Below are 20,816 nucleotides of genomic sequence, written 5' to 3'. Positions count from 1 at the left end.
TGACTAAGCATAGCACAGCACAAAAGGTCTCATAGCTAGTAAGTTAGCAGAGGTTGGATTTGAATCTGCATCCAAAGATTTCAGAGCTCACTTTGGACTATATAACTACAGAAGTTGAGGAAAGATTTATGGACGAAGCAAAATTTCAATTCATTTTCAAGAGGGATCAGGAGTTTCTGGGTTGGAAGGGAAATAGAGAATTTCAGGCAAGGATGCTCATGTAATAAGCAATTGCAATGAAGCAGAGATGAGGATACATATGATGAGCATGCCACTTCCCAGGTGATGCTAGGGGTACAGAACTTGCCTGCCAATGCAGGAGACATAAGAGACATGGGTTCAATCCCTGGGTTGGGAAGAGCCTCTGAAGGAGGGCATGGCAACCGACTCTAGTATTTTCACCTGGAGAATCCCATGGACAGAGGAGCCTGGAGGGCTACAGTCCATGGGGTCACAGAGTCAGACACGAGTGAAGCCACTTAGCATGCACGCAGGGTGAGCATGAGGATAAAGGTGACTAGAAAAGGGAAGGTGAGAGGGATAAAAACAGAGTCAAGGCTCCAGATGACACAGGGCCAGAATATCCAAAACGATTCTCAGAGATGCACTTAAAATTGGAGACGGGATGCTGAGGGCTTATGTAACCAATGAAGGTTCCAAACCTGATGAACATCTGACTACAACTAGCTTTTTTGTTTGTTTAGAAAATATAAGCACAAATAACTGATTATATTATTGCTCCAAGGGAGTAAAGAGAGTCAATAAATAAGATAAATATTAAAATAGGTAGTTTGATAGATGTCGAGTAAGTTTAAAGGGGAAAATAAGGCTAGAAATACGGTTAAGGAGTATCTGGTAAATGATGCGCCATTTGATTTACAATAGCTAGGAAGGAGGTTTTATTGAGAAAGTGACATTTGAACATAAAGACTGGTTCACTCTTCAGCTTTCCCACTGCATTAATGTCTCCTCCCTCCAATGGGGTTTGGGATTATCACACACAAAAATCTCACATTTCCTTTAAGAGTTATTTTTCACTTTGGAATGGTGCTTTGATTTAAGAAAGAATATGTACATAACTTTCAACCTATCATGGCATTTATATAAAAACTTGTATAGTGCTTTTATAACTATTCAAACACAATTTTCATTTGTTTTTGACTGAGGTAAGAAATTTAAAGTCCATTTATTATGGTAGAGGGGGGGAATGCATCTACAGCAGATATAAATAACATAATTCCATTTCAGCCCAACTCTTCATCAAAGGTGTACTATCATTTATTGAGTTATTTTTAAAGGCATGTTCACTTAGTTTCTACACAATCCAAACAGATCATTTAATTTCTAGATCTTCTTATTCTCCTTAGATTTGTATCTTTTCTTCTACATAATTACTGAATTTGGTTTTTCATCAGAACATCATGGAAGATTATACATCACTTAGAGAATTCAAGAAATTTAAACCCTGACAATCCTTATAATTCAGACAATGTAGACAGTTTCATAAAAATGTTGCTAACAGTCTCAATGGTCTTTAATTTGTAAATTAGCTACTTATTATGTACTTTATGGTAAATGGAACAATAGCCCTCTTTTCATTTCTGTTTCCATTTATTTTTTCCCTCTTTCCTTTTACTAACTTATTTCAAAAAGATTTAGAATAAATGGACAGAGATATATTTATGTGTTTTAAAAATGAATAATTTATAAGCTTTCCAATTATATGAAACATTCAGTGCAATTTATTTTATTGTAACATGAAATTCACCAATCTCAGTTTAAATGAGATAACAGGCATTTGTTCTTACCAGCAGTCAGTAGGAAAGATAGAAAAACATTATGTGTTTCCCAAGAGTCTAATGGGAAAAGAATGGGGTTGTGCATTTTGTTCAAGACTCCCACTCCATGGAAACAACAAACTGTCTGTACAACCTGTTCTGGGCTTTTGTATTTCAAAATCAATTACTGTAAATGTAGTCGTAATATGAAAGAAATAGGAAAGACCTCGTATAAGGCAAAACAGGTCCACATAATTTTGGTCTTAGAATGTCAAAATAACAGAAATTTTATCGTGAATTTCTGAAAACTTACACAGAAAAAAATCATCAGCATCTGATTTGGAGGTTCCCTGCCCTTAAGGCAGATACACCTAATATTCAAGTCTGTGTTGTCAAAAAAAGTGGAAAAAATCACGAGAGGATACAATAAACATCAGCACTTTCTAGCCATTGTTTTATATGTTTAAAAAATTAGGTCAAAATCCACTGCTAATTTCTTTGAGTTGAGTCTCTCTTTTCAGTCTTCAACACACTCACTTAAAGTTACATGTACCCGTCACTGTCACCATTTCAAGAAGGCGCAGCATAGGTTTTATGAGCAAGGGTCCTAGAATCAGACTGCATGAGTTCAAATCTCAGTTCTGTCATTTAATAACTCTGTGACCCTGGGCAAGTTACTTGATTTCTCTACGCCTCAGTTTTATTATCTGTAAAGAAAGAATAAGATGGCTACCTTATTAGTAGCAAATATCAAATATTAGAACTGCTATCAAATATCAGTACAGTGCCTAGCACAAAGTAGGACCTATGTGTTGCCTTTCATTTCTATTATTTCTAAGGTCTCTGAAGTGGAAATATTATGAGCCCCATGGATTAAACATTTGCAATAAAAGATAAATGTGATGCCATACATATACTTATTTTTTCATTGTTTGAAATTTTTTCTCAAATATACACTTAGAATTTAAGTTTCAAGTTATATAGATTATCTCACCAGATAGATTGAGGCATTATTTACTAAAATGGGGAATATAGAGATATGGGAGAGAGGGAAGAAGTAGGAGGGATGTGCCAAGAGTTAACATTTAAGACATGTGAAACTCGAGACACATATGATATATTCAAGTATTAATGTTAAATACAATTTTGTATGCCAACATCTGAATCTGAAGAGTTTGCACTAAAGGTAGAAAAGTGAGAGTCATAGGTATAAAGACAGTATTTAAGGATATGCAAATGGATGAGATTACTTAGATCAGTTCAGTTCAGTCGCTTAGTTGTGTCTGACTCTTTGCGACCCCATGAATCACAGCACACCAGGCCTCCCTGTCCATCACCAACTCCCAGAGTTTATTCAAACCCATGTCCATAGATAGGGGGGTATTAAATGAGAAGAACTATGAAATAAAGAACTGAGTAACTTCAACTATTAGAAGGTAAGTAGAACAAAAGAACTGGCAGATACCTGGACAGGATAAGTCACAGGGGAAGAAGGACAACCAGATGTGTGTAATATCCTGGATACACAATGCTTCTGAGATGAAGGAGTCATAAAATATCAAAGAGAGATTGAACAAGATGATAACTGAAAAAAAAAGTGTCTACTGAATTTGATGATGGGAAGGCTAATGGTATTCCTAGAATAAACAGTTTTGGCTGAATTCTCTTGGGGAAGCTGGTATGGAGTGGGTTGAATTGTTAATGCTGTTTTGCATTGATCATTAAAAACTTTCACAGAGCTTGGCCATGAAGGAGAGTTTTAAAAAAAAAAGGGCAAACAGATAGATATTGTTAGGTCAAGAGGAAGGTTTTTGGGTTTGTTTGTTTTGAGGATTAGTGTAATCCAATGTTGAAGACTCAAGGCAAGAAAGAGGAATAAAATGAAAGGCTGAGTCACTGGGTAGACAAGCAAGGTAACACAGCAAAAAAGTAATCACCAACTATAATATGAGAAGAAAGTGAAGATGGTGGAAATATGAGAGGGCTCTTCTACTGGCTCCTTGCGTTGTTTTCTTCAGTGGTATAGAAAATGTGGGGCAAGGACTGTGTAATCTGTGGATTTGTTTGAGGACAATTTGTAGTCATTGTTTTATAGCTTGTTTGTTACCTCAAGTGGTGGAACATTGTTTGGTGACTAAATGATCTTGCATTACAGAGTGAAAAGGGAACTGGTCTAAGAATTAGGATTCTGGGAGTCCTAATTTGAGATATGCCTCTAAATTAATATGTGATCTTGGGTTAAACACATTAAAAATCTCTGAACCTCAACTTTTCTTTTCCTGTAGAAGGAGACTGATCTAGATCATTTAGAAAGATCAACATTTTATTGATGCTATTCATTGTTTTATTATAGAATTTAAATATAATCTTCAAAACTGCAACTACTTGACTGTCAAAATAGCTACATTATAGGCTTATTTTGTGTTCATAGATTAAATTTGTAAAATCTTCCAGGTTTGCAATATACTCTCTCTAAAATTTGTCCTCAGTTATCTATGGGATGTTTTCAATTTCTTAAGTTTGTCATGTAGAAATTTTAAAATAATTTTATTATTTGAGTGCTCAATTACAAAATCTGCCCAGTACATAAAGTGTAGAATCAAACACAAAACTCAATTTGAATGTTTAGTATATGGAGGGGTTACACGAGGAGAAAACTACACCACGACCTACAACATGCTCATCAAGATGTTACATCTCCTCCTCCTCCACTGCTTTTGTGAATTTAAGTGTGTTTATAAATTTCTATTCAATGACAACCCAATAAAAAATGGGCAATGAATCTTTCCTTTCTTCTCTGACCAAAATCTTTGGTCTTAGTCAACTTAAGAGTGTAGTAAACGGCATTTAATTTTCGCCTTGGGGTAGCCATTTTCTGTCACATGAAACATAAATACACATAAAAGTAATGAGCTCTCATAGAAAACAGTGTGGGGCAGAGTTGTCTGACTTTAATTTTCCAAAATGCAAGGGGATGCAATTAACTCCTCAGTTGTTATTAGCCTGTTAGAAGCTGGGTCTCTTCAGCAATTTATAGCACCCACAGCACCCACAATGATGTTGTATACTCAGTATTATTTATTTGTTTTTGATTTACAGCCCTGCAGAAGTCCTGGGACTTACGAATTAATAACGAAGAGTCGAGTTCAAGTTGCAGCTCAGTCTCTGCTCTAATTATGTGTCTGCCCAGCGGCCTTTGTGTTAAAGTAGATGTTTGCCAGGATTGGAGTGAAGCACTTGCGTCAGGAGAGCAACTTTTAAGGGGTAACCACAACCTCAATGACAAAGCAATATTTAAAAATCAAAACTAAACATCAAAATTTGTTAATGATGAGTAACGTCAACATTTTTTTAAAAGACAGGATCTGTAATAGTGGTGTGTTCAGCAAAACTGCAGCCTGAGACAAAAGGAAAACTCAGTACTGCTGATACTCTCTTGATTCAAAATTTTGAAGTTGTTCATCACATATTTTTGCGTTATTTTTTTTGTCCAATATTGTACTAATTACTGAGTGTTTAGTGTCCCCTTAAGTTTTAGACCCAAGTGAATGGTTCACTTGCCTCACCCTACACTCCACTAAATTTACCACCAAAACAGCTGGCATAGCAGGATACACTGTACCCATATCTTATTTCTGCTGCCACTAAGAAACACAGTTCTTTGTGGATATGAACTACTAATTGTCCCACCAAGTTCTCTTCCTTTGTTTCTGTAGAGGGATTTAGTCATATAGTGCACTAGAAAAAAAAATCCTTGTGGGTGACTCTCAGTGCTTCAAATAACCAAAACAACCTACTATATCAGGGGAGATAAAGGATATTTCCAAGAAAAATAAATCTCATATTTTTGGCTTGAAATCAGGCAATAGTTGCAAGAGGGCAGCTGCAAAGGTGTAACATTTTTCAACTTGAGAAAGCCAGTGAATGTCTCTGTGCATATACCTAAAATTGTACTAAGAGCTTCTGTCCTTTTCCCTCTTGGAGCACAGAAGGGATGAACGAGCACAGTCAGAGGAAAGCAATTATAAGGAGGCTGTATCCACCCTCAAAAGGCAAGTAAGCAAAATTCTAAGCCCTGAGATATCTGAGACCTTCCTCTGTTATTTTCTCACTGTACAAACCATTCTCTTTTCCAGCATTTTTTCAAGTTCAATTTTCACAGTCGGGGGGTGGAGTGATCAGTGTGTGATACTCTAACTAGATTTAAGCTTCCTGAGGGGAAGAACCATGATGCCTATTCACTTATCTTTATAAAAAATGGGAGAGAGTCATTTCAATGTAGGTGGATGGGGATAACTGTCAACTCCAAGCAATGACATATGAAAGGACTTTCATACCAAAGAAGCCAAAGGTGTGGCGGGGAAAACGGGCTTAAACAGGGTGAAGATAACTGTGGCAATCCTTCTACCATGAGACTGGCAAGAGGAGATTTCTTCAAGAGAAGGCCACACAGAAGTAGGAAAAGCTTTTACTCTTTGCCCACTGCTCCTCCTAACTGGTTCCCCAGAAGACAGAAAGATAGATCCAGGAAGCCAGCACTGACAACCTCAACTTCCTATTTCTTTCAAATTGATGTAAGGAAATCTTAGATACATTTCAAGGTCTAGTTTAAGTTTTTCCTCATTTGTAAGACCTCTGGGATTTATATTGTATCAGATCATGTTGGTTTTGATTATACACCATCTTACATTCCTTTCAGCAGCACGTATGGTAACTTCATGTGAATTGAAAAAAAAAAAAGGTGCAACTTTATCAATACATATAGCTGCTAAAATATCTATCAAAATGATGGTTCAAATATTAAGTGATCAATGACTCTGGGGTGAGTGGTGCCTCCTAGAATCTGTAATACAGAGACTGTGCCGGTACCACCTGTGGCTGCTGTCCCAATGCTACTTGGTCATTGTTATGTCACACTTTTGTCTTACATCTACAGAGGAAAGTCAACTTCTTTCTTTCCTTTTATTTTTTTTCTTTTGATGGTTAGCACAATGTTAAGTCCATAGAAAATATTGAATAAATACTTCCTGACTGCTGAATTGAAGACTTCCCTTGAAAGAGAAGCCTAATTGTAGAAATACAGGTGATTTTTCTTTGCCTTTTATTTGTTCTATTTTTTAAAACTTTTTATTATATGCTGGGGTATAGTTGGTTAACAACAGTGTGATAGTTTCAGGTGACTAGCAAAGGGACCCTATATTTTCAATGGTTCTACAAGAATATGCTGTCTTTAAAATTAGACAAAAATATTTTAAACTTACCCAAAAGCTGGAACCTAATTATTTATTTTATGGCCAAGCCTACATGACTGTGCCTTGTCTAATTTGAGGAAAAATGCCCTGCACATTTATAAAAGTTAATACAACACTACATGATCCAGGGCATACAATGTCTTCATCCTCTCCTTAAGGAAAAAAGATCTCATTACTCTTAGGCTACATTTTAAATTTCCGTGATAAGACCTGTAATTGTTCTGCAACAAGCAGTATAGACAATCTTTCAAATATCCATGCTAACAGGGTTGAATTCTTATATTCTGACTTCAATTTATTTAAACTAAATGGACATTTTGGTATTTTTTCTATTCCTAGCACAAATGCAGAATGAAACTCTGTCTTGCAAAAGGTCAACCGGAACTCAAATATGAATATAAATCTCAAAAAAGAGTTGTATTGACATTCAGGATTTTCTTTGATTTTGTTTTGTAAAATAATCAGGAACATTAGTTGGTCTCCATTAAAAATGCATTTACCTAATATTCACTTTTGTGGGTGCTGGGAGATTAATAGTCAAACTTAGAAAAGAGACAGTGAGCAGAGAATATTACAATGTTACAGATACTTAAAGAAATTTTTTTAAATCTATTCTCTATCATGTGTATGGCTTTGTACAACTGAAATAAGCATCCCACCACAAACACAAATGCAAGAGAACTTCACTAATTTTCATTCACCAATGTTGGTAGAAGCCCCCCATGGGTTATTAAATCTGAGAGATGTGTGAACAAACATGATAATAAGCAAGTAAAGTGTATCGTAAAATATACTGCATTCATTTATTGTGACAACTAGGGTGTAATTATACTAGGAAATCTACTGCACTTTAGCCAGTGAAAGTAATAAAATCTGAACACCAGGAGACCTTTCTCAAGTCTGTGCTATTAAACTACTTTTGAGAAAAAGGTGAACTATCTAAAAATACTGGAGGAATTTTCACTTTTACAGATTAGCAAAGCAGCAGTTGGCCAGAGTCTTTTGTAGTCTAATAAATAAAACCTCATTGTTTTTTCCTCATTACTTGTGGATATAGCACCAAAGAACATCCTCCTCCATTCTGTGCAATTATAAGGTCTAAATTTGTATGGATTACTTATGCAATTCATTCTTCCATTCTCCCTCCAATTAAGGCAGTAGGAAAAAAAAAAAAAAAAAAAACTGTATTGGAAGTGCCTCTACAAAACTGTTAAGTAGAAAAGCAGGAGAAATTTTACAGAAATATAAGGAGACAAAGGGACCCCAGAGATGATAATGTTGTAAGAAGTCGAGTAGGTGTCACGATTAAAGCATTAATGGAGGTCACTAGGAGAAGTGAAAGGAACATGCAATTTCAGATTAGGAAACCCAGGGCTTCCCAGAGTGAACTGCAATTTGGAAAAGTGTAGTTAATTGAATTTCATGACATTTTTTATGAAAATTAAAATGCATATCTTTTACTACCCTAATAGTTTTATTGCTACTGTGAGATTTATATGCAGTGATATACCAAAGAGCATATGCAGCAATTCACTAAAGACCACAAGGGTGGATTACTACAGTTTTCTTTTGTGCTTTGGCAGCCGACAATCAAAATCATAATTACAGGTTTGGAGCCACCTGCCAACTCAATGAACAGAACCACGTGATTCCACATAAAATAGAAGCAATTCTAACATTAAAAAACAAAATGAGTGTTAAACCAGAGGGGCCTTCAGGGACAGCCTAGGGAAAGCTGGGTATTTATTTGTTCCTAAGTACCAAATGACTAACTCTTATATTATCCTATTTACTGGCCCAGAAAGAAGTAGTGTCTGCCAAGACCTTTGTGATTAAACTAGACCATCCAATGAAACGTCTGCATTCTGAGTTTCTTGGGAGAGGCTTGTGGATTCAGACCTCGTATAGGCAGGTTCACAGTAAATCCTAGGTTTTAGAGCTTATTCCTTCTAATGAATTGAAGCAGGAAGCAAGGATTAGCCTCACTTGGATCAAACTGTTGCCTTGGCATGTATTTCGCCTGCTAAACCACTGGTGATTACCAAAGAAGGTGAATCTATACCAAATTTTTCAAATTAGGAATTCTGATTTACTAAACAAGTTACTCCACACATACGTAATATTTCTGTCTGAATTTCTCTAGGTTTCATTTTCTATGAGAATTCTCTCAGTTCCTTAAGTGTACTTAGGCACTCCTTGCTCTGCCCCAATTACATACCTCTATTAGAGCAGTGCAACTCACACTTTATTTATTTATTTATTTTTTTAATTTTTATTTTTCAGTGGGTTTTGTCATACATTGATATGAATCAGCCATAGAGTTACACGAATTCCCCATCCCGGTCTCCCATCCCACCTCCCTCTCCACCCGATTCCTCTGGATCTTCCCAGCCCAACAGGCCCGAGCACTTGACTCATGCCTCCCACCTGGGCTGGTGGTCTGTTTCACCACAGATAATATACATGCTGTTCTTTCGAAACATCCCACCCTCCCCTTCTCCCAAAGAGTTCAAAAGTCTGTTCTGTACTTCTGCGTCTCTTCTTCTGCCCTGCATATAGGGCCATCGTTACCATCTTTCTAAATTCCGTATATATGTGTTAGTATACTGTAATGTTCTTTATCTTTCTGGCTCACCTCACTCTGTATAATGGGCTCCAGTTTCATCCATCTCATTAGAACTGATTCAAATGAATTCTTTTTAACGGCTGAGTAATATTCCATGGTGTATATGTACCACAGCTTCCTTATCCATTCATCTGCTGATGGGCATCTAGGTTGCTTCCATGTCCTGGCTATTATAAACAGTGCTGCGATGAACATTGGGGTGCACGTGTCTCTTTCAAATCTGGATTCCTCAGTGTGTATGCCCAGAAGTGGTATTGCTGGGTCATATAGCAGTTCTATTTCCAGTTTTTTAAGAAATCTCCACACTGTTTTCCATAATGGCTGTACTAGCAACTCACACTTTAATGTTCGCACGAATCACCTGCGCTCTTGTTAAATGCAGATTCTGGTTCAGTAGGTGTGTCAGGGGAGGGGAGGTCTGCGAGTCTGCATCTCTAATGAGCTCGTAGGTGCTTCTGGTCTTCAGACCACATTTGAACAGGAGAATGTTGAAGGGAGACAAGATGGAAAAGTAGAAGAACTTGAGCTCACCTCCTCTCACAAAAACATCAAAAACATAACTAACTGCTGAACAACCACCAACAAGACTGGAATGTATTAAAAAAAAAAAAAAATCTACGTCCAAAGACAAAGAAGATGCCATAACGAGATGGCAGAAGGGGTGTTTTCATTATATAATCAAAACCCATACTGACTGGGTGGGTGACCCACAAACTGGAAAATAATTATATTGCAGAGGTTTTCCTATGGAAGTGAGAGTGCTAAGCACCATGTCACACTCCCCTACTTGGGAGTCTGGTATCAGGAGAAGGAGTTCCCAGAGTATTTGGTTTTGATGGCCAGCAGGGCCTGACTGTAGGAGCTCCTAGGATCACGGGAAACAAAGATTCCATGGTTGGAAGATGCACCCAAGGCAAAGCCGTAACTCCACAGAAGCCTGGGTCAGACCTACCTAGGGGTCTTAGAGTCTCCCGGGGAGGCAGGGCTGCCTGTGGCCCATTGCTGGGGCAAGGACACTGGTGGTAGAGTCCCCAAGGAATATTCCTCAGTGTGAACCCTCCTAGAGGTCACCATCTTTGCCCTGAGATCTGGCCCCATTCAACAGCCTACAGGCGGAAGTTCTGGGGCACCTTAGGCCAAACAACCAACAGGGTGGGAGCACAGCCCTGCCCACCAACAGATAGGCTGCCTAAAGCTGTCTTGAGCTGAAAGCTACCTCCGGACAAGCCCTTTGACATGGCCCTGCCCACCCCAGTTCCAGCCACCAGTGGGCAGGCAGTCACCAGCCCTTCCCACCAAACAGCCTTACAAACACCCAACCAACCTTACAACCCGGAGTTAGACACCAGAAGCAAGAAGAACCACAATCCTGCAGCCTGCAGAATGAAGCCTACAAACACAGAAAGTTAGGCAAAATGAGACAGCAGAGAAATATATCCCAGATATATTCCTTCTTGTTTCAGAAGGAACAAGATAAAACCTCAGAAGAACTAAGTGAAATGGAGACAGGCAATCTACCTGAAAAATAAACCAGAATAATGACACTAAAGATAATCCAGGATCTTGAAAAAAGAAATGAGGCAAAGACTGAGAAGATATAAGACATGTTTAACAAAGAGTTAGAAGATTTAGAGAACAAACAAAGATAATACAATAACTGAAATGAAAATACACTAGAAGGAATCAATATCAGAATAAATGATTCAGAAGAATAAGTATGCTGGAAGACAGATTGGTAGAAATCATTGCCATGGAACAAAATGAATAAAAAAGAATAAAAAACAATGAAGACAGTTTAAGAGAAACTCTGGGACATTAAACACACCACCATTTGCACTATAGGGGTCCAGAAGGAACAAACTATTAAAGCACTGCTTAAATTGTAATAATCTGTACACATACCAATCATTTCCTCTTGTCCATGAGCTCCATGAAAACAAAGGTAAGGGGAGCATTGCAATAGATACCAACGTTGACCAGTCTGGAGTACAGTATCTTACTATACATTACCTGCAGTTCTCAAAACCCTGCAATGTCTGTTATCATGGTCTCATTTTACAGATGAAGAAGCCAAGTCTCAGATATATTAATCAACCTGATGATGGCAGACAGAATGCAATTCTGGGTCTGCTTGTCTCCAAAGTCTGTGACCTTTCCACTGTTCCCACAGCCTCCTTTTGTTCATTTCTGTATACATACAGTCTAATAGTGTACTTGATGCTATAGAAAATGCTCCAAAGATGTGTTTGGTTCTGTGAATATTTTACCTGTAGATTCTCCTTCGCTCATATCACGTCCCTTGTACGGAACGCCCTCCCCGCTTCTAACTGAGATCCACCTCACTTCCTCTCGGCCTTCTACAAGCATTACTGAGCTTGCCCTCTCCTCTGAGCTCACAAATGCCAATCGTTTACACCATGCAGTGAGTACTTAAATTACTAGTTATGTTATCAACAATATGTTTTATTCACTGTGTAAATAGCTTTTGAGTAGGTATTAAGCACCGAGCACTGTTGTAAGCACTCGTGACAGGTCATGAAACAAAACAGACAATATTCCCACTGCCCTAGGTCCTGGGAATCATTCTTCCAAGATGAAAACTCATTTGAGGACAGGGATCCGCTCATTTCCCTTTCCATATATCTCAGTGTTTTGTACACAGCAAGTGCACAATTAGTAATAGTCTAAGATTCAGATAACTTACCCGGCAAATCTGTTCCTAATCTACAGGAGAGTCTTAAGCCCTCTGTTTTTGCACAAGTGACCCTTGGAAGGTGGAACAATGCTTTCACAATGTTTCTTCATTCCCACTGGCAGTGTTTCAGGCCAGAAGCGGAGGTATTAAAGTCTCCTACCCAGTACATGTATCAGCTGGAGAAACAGAATTCACTAAAATTAAGTCATAGCAGTTTTCAGTAAAAAGAAATTATCTTTTCAGAAATATAGAAATTGCAGGCAGAAAAGGCAACTCCATGAAAGGTCATCTCCACTGTTGAAGATAATCCCTTTCCTCCTTACACATTAAAACTCAAGACCAGGGACCTACTATTAATAAATAGGAAAAATCACATGCTTATCATTTCATAAATGTTTTTAATAAATGTTTTTAACCAAATCTGTGCTAGCTTAAATAGAGAAAAGGTAACTTCCTGGATTATTCAGAATGTTTTGTATTCTATAATATTTCATAAGCATCATTTTTTAAAGTCTGCTCATTCACTGAAGGTATACAAAGCTTTCTCTTTAAAGCTGTGGACTTGATAAAATCTCATTAGGCGTGCTGGTCACATGCATTAACATATATCAGTATAGGATTTTGGCCTGAAGATGAGTGACTTAAACAAGAAAATAAGACTAAATTTGCTCTTTATCAATTCTTCCTCATATTTACAACTACCTATATTGAGAAAATGTGTATGTATGAATTCATTTTGCATGTGTTCTAAAGTATTTAAAATGAAAATAAAGAAAGCATGTGAATCTCAATTGGACTACTTTATTCAATATTAAGAGACTACATGATGCCATCTATGGATGGCAGACCATGGAAATTTAAGTGAGACAAAGTTCTTGATCTTATTAATATGTGAATGTTAATAAGGAGAATACATCTTTACCTTAGATAAAACTTTAGTAAAATAGTTGTCATAATTCTTATTATGAGAGAATGGTAGGAGAACAAAAAATTTAATATAAAAACCCAATACATAGTAAATGTTTAATAAGTTGCTGTATTCTGATCATATTAACAGTTATATATCCCTAATCACTTGAGTTTTTTTAACCACTAAAAACAATTGAAATACTATAAGTAATTACATTTAGTGTTTGGCTAAGCAAGTACACAGGCATGACCCTGAGTCAGTAAAATTTTTCAATTTAAAACAAAGTTGATATAAATGAATTTATAAATAAATAGCTATACAAACATGAAAGAAATAGCAGGTGCCTTTGCCTTGTGTTTCAGGATTAATTCAAAGTTTCCTTTTTCAAAGAGGAAGACATCCCATTAATCAGATTTCTTTCCCCAAGTTCTTCTTTTTTATAGGACTTGGCAGGAAAGGTCTTTGGCTAAAATATAGCTTAAGATTAGTGTTGTGTGACCGAGCTGTAGGCTGCGTCCTAGAAGAGCCTTAAACATGAGTAAAAATAGGTTTGAGGGTTGGGAAAAGAAGAGAAAGAATATAGTGATAATGAATTACAAACTCTTGGAGCTCTAGGGACCTTAAAGACCAGGCAAACCTGATCTCTTATTTTATAATGGGGAAATTGAGGCCCACAAACTCAAGGGACATGTTTAAGGTCACATACTGGAATCTTGATGGAATGGCCCACATATAAATCATTCTTTGTGAGTAAAGATAAGAAAGAAAAATGAAGATCTTATTAGATATGAGATCTTTAATGAGAAGGGAAATCATAACTGGGGTACTGAATTGGGATCATATTTATAAGCAAGTGGAAAAGATAGGTAAAGATGTGGAATATTTCAGGCAATGAAAAAGGATGCCATGTGAAGAACATACTATCTCATATGAATGGCATATTTGACAATGGTTTTCTTGACTCAACTTTCTTTTAGGCTAAAATATGTATGCAGATAAGAATAATTTTATAGGTTCCAGTCCAAATAAATTATCAGAGTATTACTCCGAAAAACCACAAAGACTATTAATAGAAGGATATGCACTTGGAGTTAGTCATTTTTCTCATATTGAAGGGAAAATTTTGACTTGAACTTGATTTTTCATAGCATGATAGTGTGAATGGGAACTTTTCAAACACTTTTTAAGATTGCCGGCCCACTGAAGATGTTAATAATAAAAATGAAAATTTGTTATTTTATTTCAAATCACCATGACAGAAATATCTAAGATGGTATTGAAATCACCTCTTAAATCTAGTCATGGCGCTTTACTCATGAAAATTCTTCAGGCAAACTTCCTTCATTCCATTAAATAAAATTTTTGTTATATGAAAAGCATAGAACCAACGAGATGAGTTTAGAGATCATCTGGTCTAGCAGTTCTCAGATTGTGGGTGTATCAGAACTACCTGGAGGCTCTTATGGTACAGATTTCATATAGCTCCATCCCACAGTTTCTAATTCAGGAGGTCTGGAATGTAGGAATATTTATTTCTAACAAATTCACAGGTTGTGTTGACAATGTTGGTCCAAGAAACACATTTTGGGAACCACTGATTTAGTCCAGCCTGCTCATTTTACAACCTTCTTTTTTATTTAGGTAGACACATTCTAGTATTCTTGGAATTTATTTTTTTTATACCCTTTCTCCACCTCTCCAACAACCAAGCAAGTTCTGTTTCTGAGGCTGTCACTATGGACTTGTGTGGTTTACAAAGACTGGGAGGTAGAAAATGTTGATCATCCTATTAAGCTGATATTAGGTAAATTCTCCTAAAATACTGAACCAGAGCAAGAAGGCCAAGTTACTCTCTTATGCCTGGTATACTTGTATCACACAAATGCTATATTCATCATCTTTATTATGAAAAGAAAAAAGCAAGAACATTTTGAACCCCATCTATATAACATCACAGGGGGACTGGACTCTTCCAGAACTGTTGCAAAAGCAACATTTAGAGAATTCTTCAAGGACACTGGTGGACTCATTAAATCAGGGCACATGAGTGAAATGTTATTATAGGAAAAATAGTATCATTTTCCTCACAGAGAGCTTATGTTATTGCTGGAAAAACATTCCAATATTGCAAGATCGTCAAGTTGAGCTGGAAAAGATCAAATAAGCAATGTAGCATTTCATAATGATGTGATTATTCCTGTAGGTATCAGCTAATTAGTGAGAAAAAAAGAAAATTGAACAAAAAATTCTTGAAACAACTAAAGGTCTCAAAATTTGTTAGATTTAATGTGATAATATACCAATCAGGACATCAGCAGAATTTGAAGAAAATAGAAAGTGATACTTTTAAATCCATCTTCCATAGTATGTATACACACACACACACACTCACACACTTACCCACATCCCCCCAGACAGACAGACAGACATATCTTTACTCAAAGCACTTTCTTTCTGGCTATGTAAGACTCTAATTCCACATGGTCTCTACTATTAGGAATAAGTGAGAGAGAGTGAAGTCACTCAGTGGTGTCTGAATCTTTGTGACCCCATGGATTGTAGCCTACCAGGTTCCTCCATCCATGGGATTTTCCCGGCAAGAATACTGAAGTGGGTTGCCAGTTCCTTCTCCAGGAGATCTTCCTGACCCAGGGATTGAACCCGGGTCTCCCACATTGTAGGCAGACGCTTTACCATCTGAGCCACCAGGGGAAGCTCATTAGGAATAAAGATAATGAAAAATGTATTTACCCCTGCCAGATACTGTATGATATGTGTACATGTGTATTTTTAAAGAACTTTAGGGATGGGCACACACATCAGTTAACTTGTAAATTACAGACTTTGGGTGATCATGATGTGTCTAGGTCCATTAATCATAATAAGTGTACCACTCTGGTGAGGGCTGTTGGTAATGGGGTAAGTGACACCTGTGTGGGGATGGGGGTACACAGGAAATCTCTGTACTTTCCTCTTAATTTGCTGTGAACCTAAAATGTCTCTAAGAAAATAGTCTTTTAAAATGCAGATAACTAATGGAGGCTTCAAGAAACCAAGCTTCAAGTTTTTCAGAACATTTACTGTGAAAAATAATACCAGAAAGAGAAGAATGGAATGAGAAATAGAGCTGGGAAACAAAGGCGTAGACACATAAAAAGATACCTGGTAGACAGCAACTGGAGACTCAAAAGCTGATAAATCACCTGCTAAGCGAAGACTGTGCTACTCAGGATGAACTTGATCTGTGCTGGCGCACCTTGATGGGCTGAATTTTCTTAGGCAGAGTGGAAGTTGGAGGGGAGGTGGGCAATCTGAGGAGGACTCGTTGAGCAAAGGTGGACACTGTGAGAACATTCAGTGACTACACTGCGTGTCTGTACATGTTGGTATCAAAGAGTAGGCTTCTGAGCATATGTGGGACCGTGTACAGTTGTGTTTGTTGAGCAAGACTATGGAGAACCTTACATGTTGAGCGAAAGACAACAAGAATGCTAGGGAAGTGAATGTCAACAAAACCTACTGACAACGTTAGAAAAGGAGATGTTGGAGTTATGGAGACAGCATTTTCCCAGTGACCTTAAAACCATAAACAATACCTTGCACTGAAGTCCTACTCCGCTTGGTTTTACATCAATACAGCTTTTCAGCATTAAAATATATATATATATATATCATCATCATAATCACATACCTTATAGGCATTGAATTCCAGAAGAGAGACTGCTTTCACAACTGAGACAGCAACCTCTCATAGTGTACTCCATAGATCAATTTTAGTTTCATGAGATTTAACTTTAAGAACCTTAGGTTTTCATCTTTCGCACTTCAACAGCACGAAAAAATGCTTCCAAGTTCTGATTTACAGAATTATTGTCACTGTCAATAAAAGGAATGTGCCTGACACACCAAAATCCAGTTTAATTACTTCTGTGATGTCTCCTGCGGCTGAGAGGAAATGATATTTCTCTGACACTGTTCCGTTTTTAATTTAGTAAGATGGAGCACTTGCCCTGAATAGGACCTTGGAGAACAGATTTGTGATGGATGCCATGGAAGATGGACCCCACAGTTTCAGAACACAGCTCTTCTCTGAGGGTGTGATGACTGCATGAATCCAGATCCTTCGTTCTGGACTCCTTCATGGGCATTCAAGGGATCATCAGGGATTTGACATAGAAACACAGCTGGGATATTTATGCATCAAGTCATGACCCGGATAAGTTTTGCAATCATATTCAGAGGCTTGCTTTTAGCCAGCACTATTCCCAATGTCAGTGTCGTCCTGAGCTGCTGGAATCCAGATGAGACCTTGAAAGGTTCCCAACAGGAGATGCCAAATATTAAAATACACTCTGTACCGTTTGAGTGACAAAACCTAGCAAAATGCATTCTTTATTTTCCGCTACATACTCCATCTGTTTCTCTCCCTAAAGGGTCATATGTTATATATTTATAAGAAGCATTCACACCTACGTAAACACAGTTTCCACTGTCTCTGTCAAACACAGCCTCCTCCTTGTTCACGACCTAATTTTTTTAAACATCCTTCTACATCCATCCACTCATCCTTTTATGAAACTTGTTTCATTCTGAAATCATTTCAAGTTAAGAAACGCCTTTGTACCTTCCTATCTACCAAATCCTGGGGAGATTAAGACTCAGGCTCTACAGGCCATTTTCTGAGAGCTGTGAATCTAGATCATTAGGGTCATTAAAATCATATACTCCATAATACATAGAGCTAGAAACCACCTTTGTACTTTATGCTGCTGGAGAATGCTACCAGAGAAGTAACGATGTATAACAGCACCAAGCTACAGAGCAGACCATAATTCCTCCCCATAAAAGGTCCCTACATTTTAATTGCCACCGTAAATCTCATTAAAGAAACAGAATACTTTGTTCCGGGAAGGAAAAATGATTGCTGGACTAGGTTAATTTTCTTCATGGTAATATTTTTTTTTCCCTACAACTAAAATTATTTGTTAAAGCAAGCACAACATTATTTTTATCATGACCTTTCTTCTGGACTCTGCACACTTCCTTGGAATCTTTCTTTCTCTTACCTACAAATACAAGCAGGCTTTGGTCTTGACTACTAATCCTTTAAGCACTTTCTATGGTTTGGGCTTCATACATTCTCTCATGTCATCCCTGTGAATCATTCAAAGACTTTAAAAGACCACACTGCTAACCTCTGGCTTCATTCTTTTTTCCTCCTTTCCACCTTAACACCATATAAAGAGAAACCTGAGATGTAATCAACATCATCAAACACTTGGTACCTATGCAGTGATCAGCACAATTATGAATTTTTGCTCCTCCTTTCCCATAATATATGTGGTGACTTTGATTCAAAGAAAATAGTCTTAGGAAGTATTTTGCCTGACTTCATTATCAAGTATTAAACTATTATTTTTGAGAAACCCAGGCTGTCACAGAAACATCACAGAAAATTCCCATCTCTATTTCATAATGAGTATCTTTTTATAACAGAACTGAAAGTTAATGACAGTAGGCTTTAAACAGCTATGAATTTTTAACTCGTCTTTGGAAGCAGCAGGGAGAAGTTAAGGAGAAGAGCATGTTTCATGCAACACAATTTAACATTATATGTAAGAATCAAGAGTTAGATGAGGTTGGAAAAAAACAATTACAATGTTAAATATCAGTCATTACCAAATTCTCTGGGGAATTTTGCATCTGGAGAATTTTGGAATCTATCCCTTTCTAGGGAGAATTGTGGGTGCAAGTAAGAATATGAGCTTGAAGTTAGACAAACTTACATTCAAATTTTCTCTGTGAAAATTACTAGCCACTTGAGCATAAAGAAGATATTTAAAGCACAAAGCCTCGATAGCTTCACTTATAAAGTGAAAACAATATCTTGTGAATACTGAAAAGACAAGGTTTATAATATATAAATAATATACATATGCTACTTATTATGTGATCCATATTAAAATATGTTGGTGTGATCCACGTAAAATATTTTGCAGTTCTTATGCACTTAGATATATTCATAAGAACAAACTACATAAACAACTTATGCCTGATCCAACCACTTCCTTCCAAATTCAATGACAATTTTATTCTTTTTTTTAATTAAATATCTTCTTCACAAGTTCAGTTCACTTCAGTCACTCAGTTGTGTCCGACTCTTTGTGAACCCATGGACTGTAGCACGCCAGACCTCCCTATCTATCACTAACTCCCAGAGTTTACTCAAACTCATGTCCATTGAGTCAGTGATGCCATCCAAGCATCTCATCCTCTGTCGTCCCCTTCTTCTTCCACCTTCAATCTTTCCCAGCATCAGGGTCTTTTCCAAAGACTCAACTTATTCTTTTTAGGCTTATACTCCTTTTAAAAGTTACCTCCAATAATCAGATTCCATAAAGTTGGAAAATTATCTAACATTTTACTTTCTTCACAGGCTTTCTTGGTTAGTAAATAAGTATTAAACTACTCATTGTTTATAATTGTTTGGCATCTACAGGTTTATGGGAATTTGCCATGATACATCTTTGGTTTGTTCACAAGGGTTTTCAGTGCATCAATTCTGAGGAAGCAAAATCCAAAGCAAAACCCAAAGAAATTAAGTTTAGAATGAGCACCTCAGATTCAAGCAGTCTCCCACCCCAGCCTAGATTCTGCACCCACCGTGCTGCTCTACTGAACAGCAAAGGCAGAAGCCTGAGCAGAATGCACTCACACAAAAAGAAAATTATTCAGACAAAGACTGGGGTCACAGAATTCTCTGAAATAGCAGCGAGCGAGAACCCGAACCACATAAACCCTTAAGGATCGTTAACAAAGGTGACTGGTGAAAACTCCTCTCCATGCAGCAGAGACCCAGTGAGTTCTGGTGGGACATGACAGTATGACCACATCGGAGGCCACCTTCGCATTTATATAAGGTCTGTGGTGGAGCGCATCCATGTAAGAGCCGGATCAGGGTCCACGAAGTCAGATTTTTAAGCAAGCCAGAAAATTTAGAGAGTACTAGCAGAGGTAACGGGCCTCCCTGATAGTTCAGTTGGTAAATAATCCGCCTGCAATGAGGGAGACCTGGCCTCAATCCCTGCATTAGGAAGATCCCCTGGAGAAGGGAAAGGCTACCCACTCTAGTATTCTGGCCTGGAGAATTCCATGGACTCACGGGGCGGCAAAGAGTCAGACACAACTGAGCGACTTCTACTTTCATTTCATTTTCAGCGGAGGTCAAAAACAAACCAACAAACAAACAAACAAAAAACCAAAAACAATTAGACCTTCTTTTTTGACTTCTGGGGCCAAATTGGCACCAGTTACATCGAGCAAAAAGGCTACTTAGAATCATGGATCATTCAACTGCTGAAAAATACAGGGAATTAATCTGGGTAATTCAAATACAGAAATATTCCACACTTTCTACACTCTACTGTTTGGGGCTTTTCTTCCCACTTAAATTTTCTTATACAGATACAACTTAAAACTGTCATTTGATCACCCAATTGCAATACGAAGAGAGGCTAATGCTTCTTTTTATGATTTACTTTTATGATGTCTATTA

General features: G+C 37.4%; 1 protein-coding gene across 18 annotated transcripts in view; it reads right to left on the bottom strand.

Annotated features, from left to right (window-relative positions):
- Positions 1-20,816, bottom strand: part of NRXN1 (neurexin 1) — a 1,155,776-nt gene that overhangs the window by 540,677 nt on the left and 594,283 nt on the right. The window lies entirely within an intron of this gene.

This window comes from Muntiacus reevesi, chromosome 3 (assembly GCF_963930625.1).
Source record: "Muntiacus reevesi chromosome 3, mMunRee1.1, whole genome shotgun sequence".
In the NCBI taxonomy this organism is placed as follows: domain Eukaryota; kingdom Metazoa; phylum Chordata; class Mammalia; order Artiodactyla; family Cervidae; genus Muntiacus; species Muntiacus reevesi.
The sequence above is the reverse complement of the archived record's forward strand: the minus strand, read 5'-3'. Positions and strand labels throughout refer to the sequence as shown.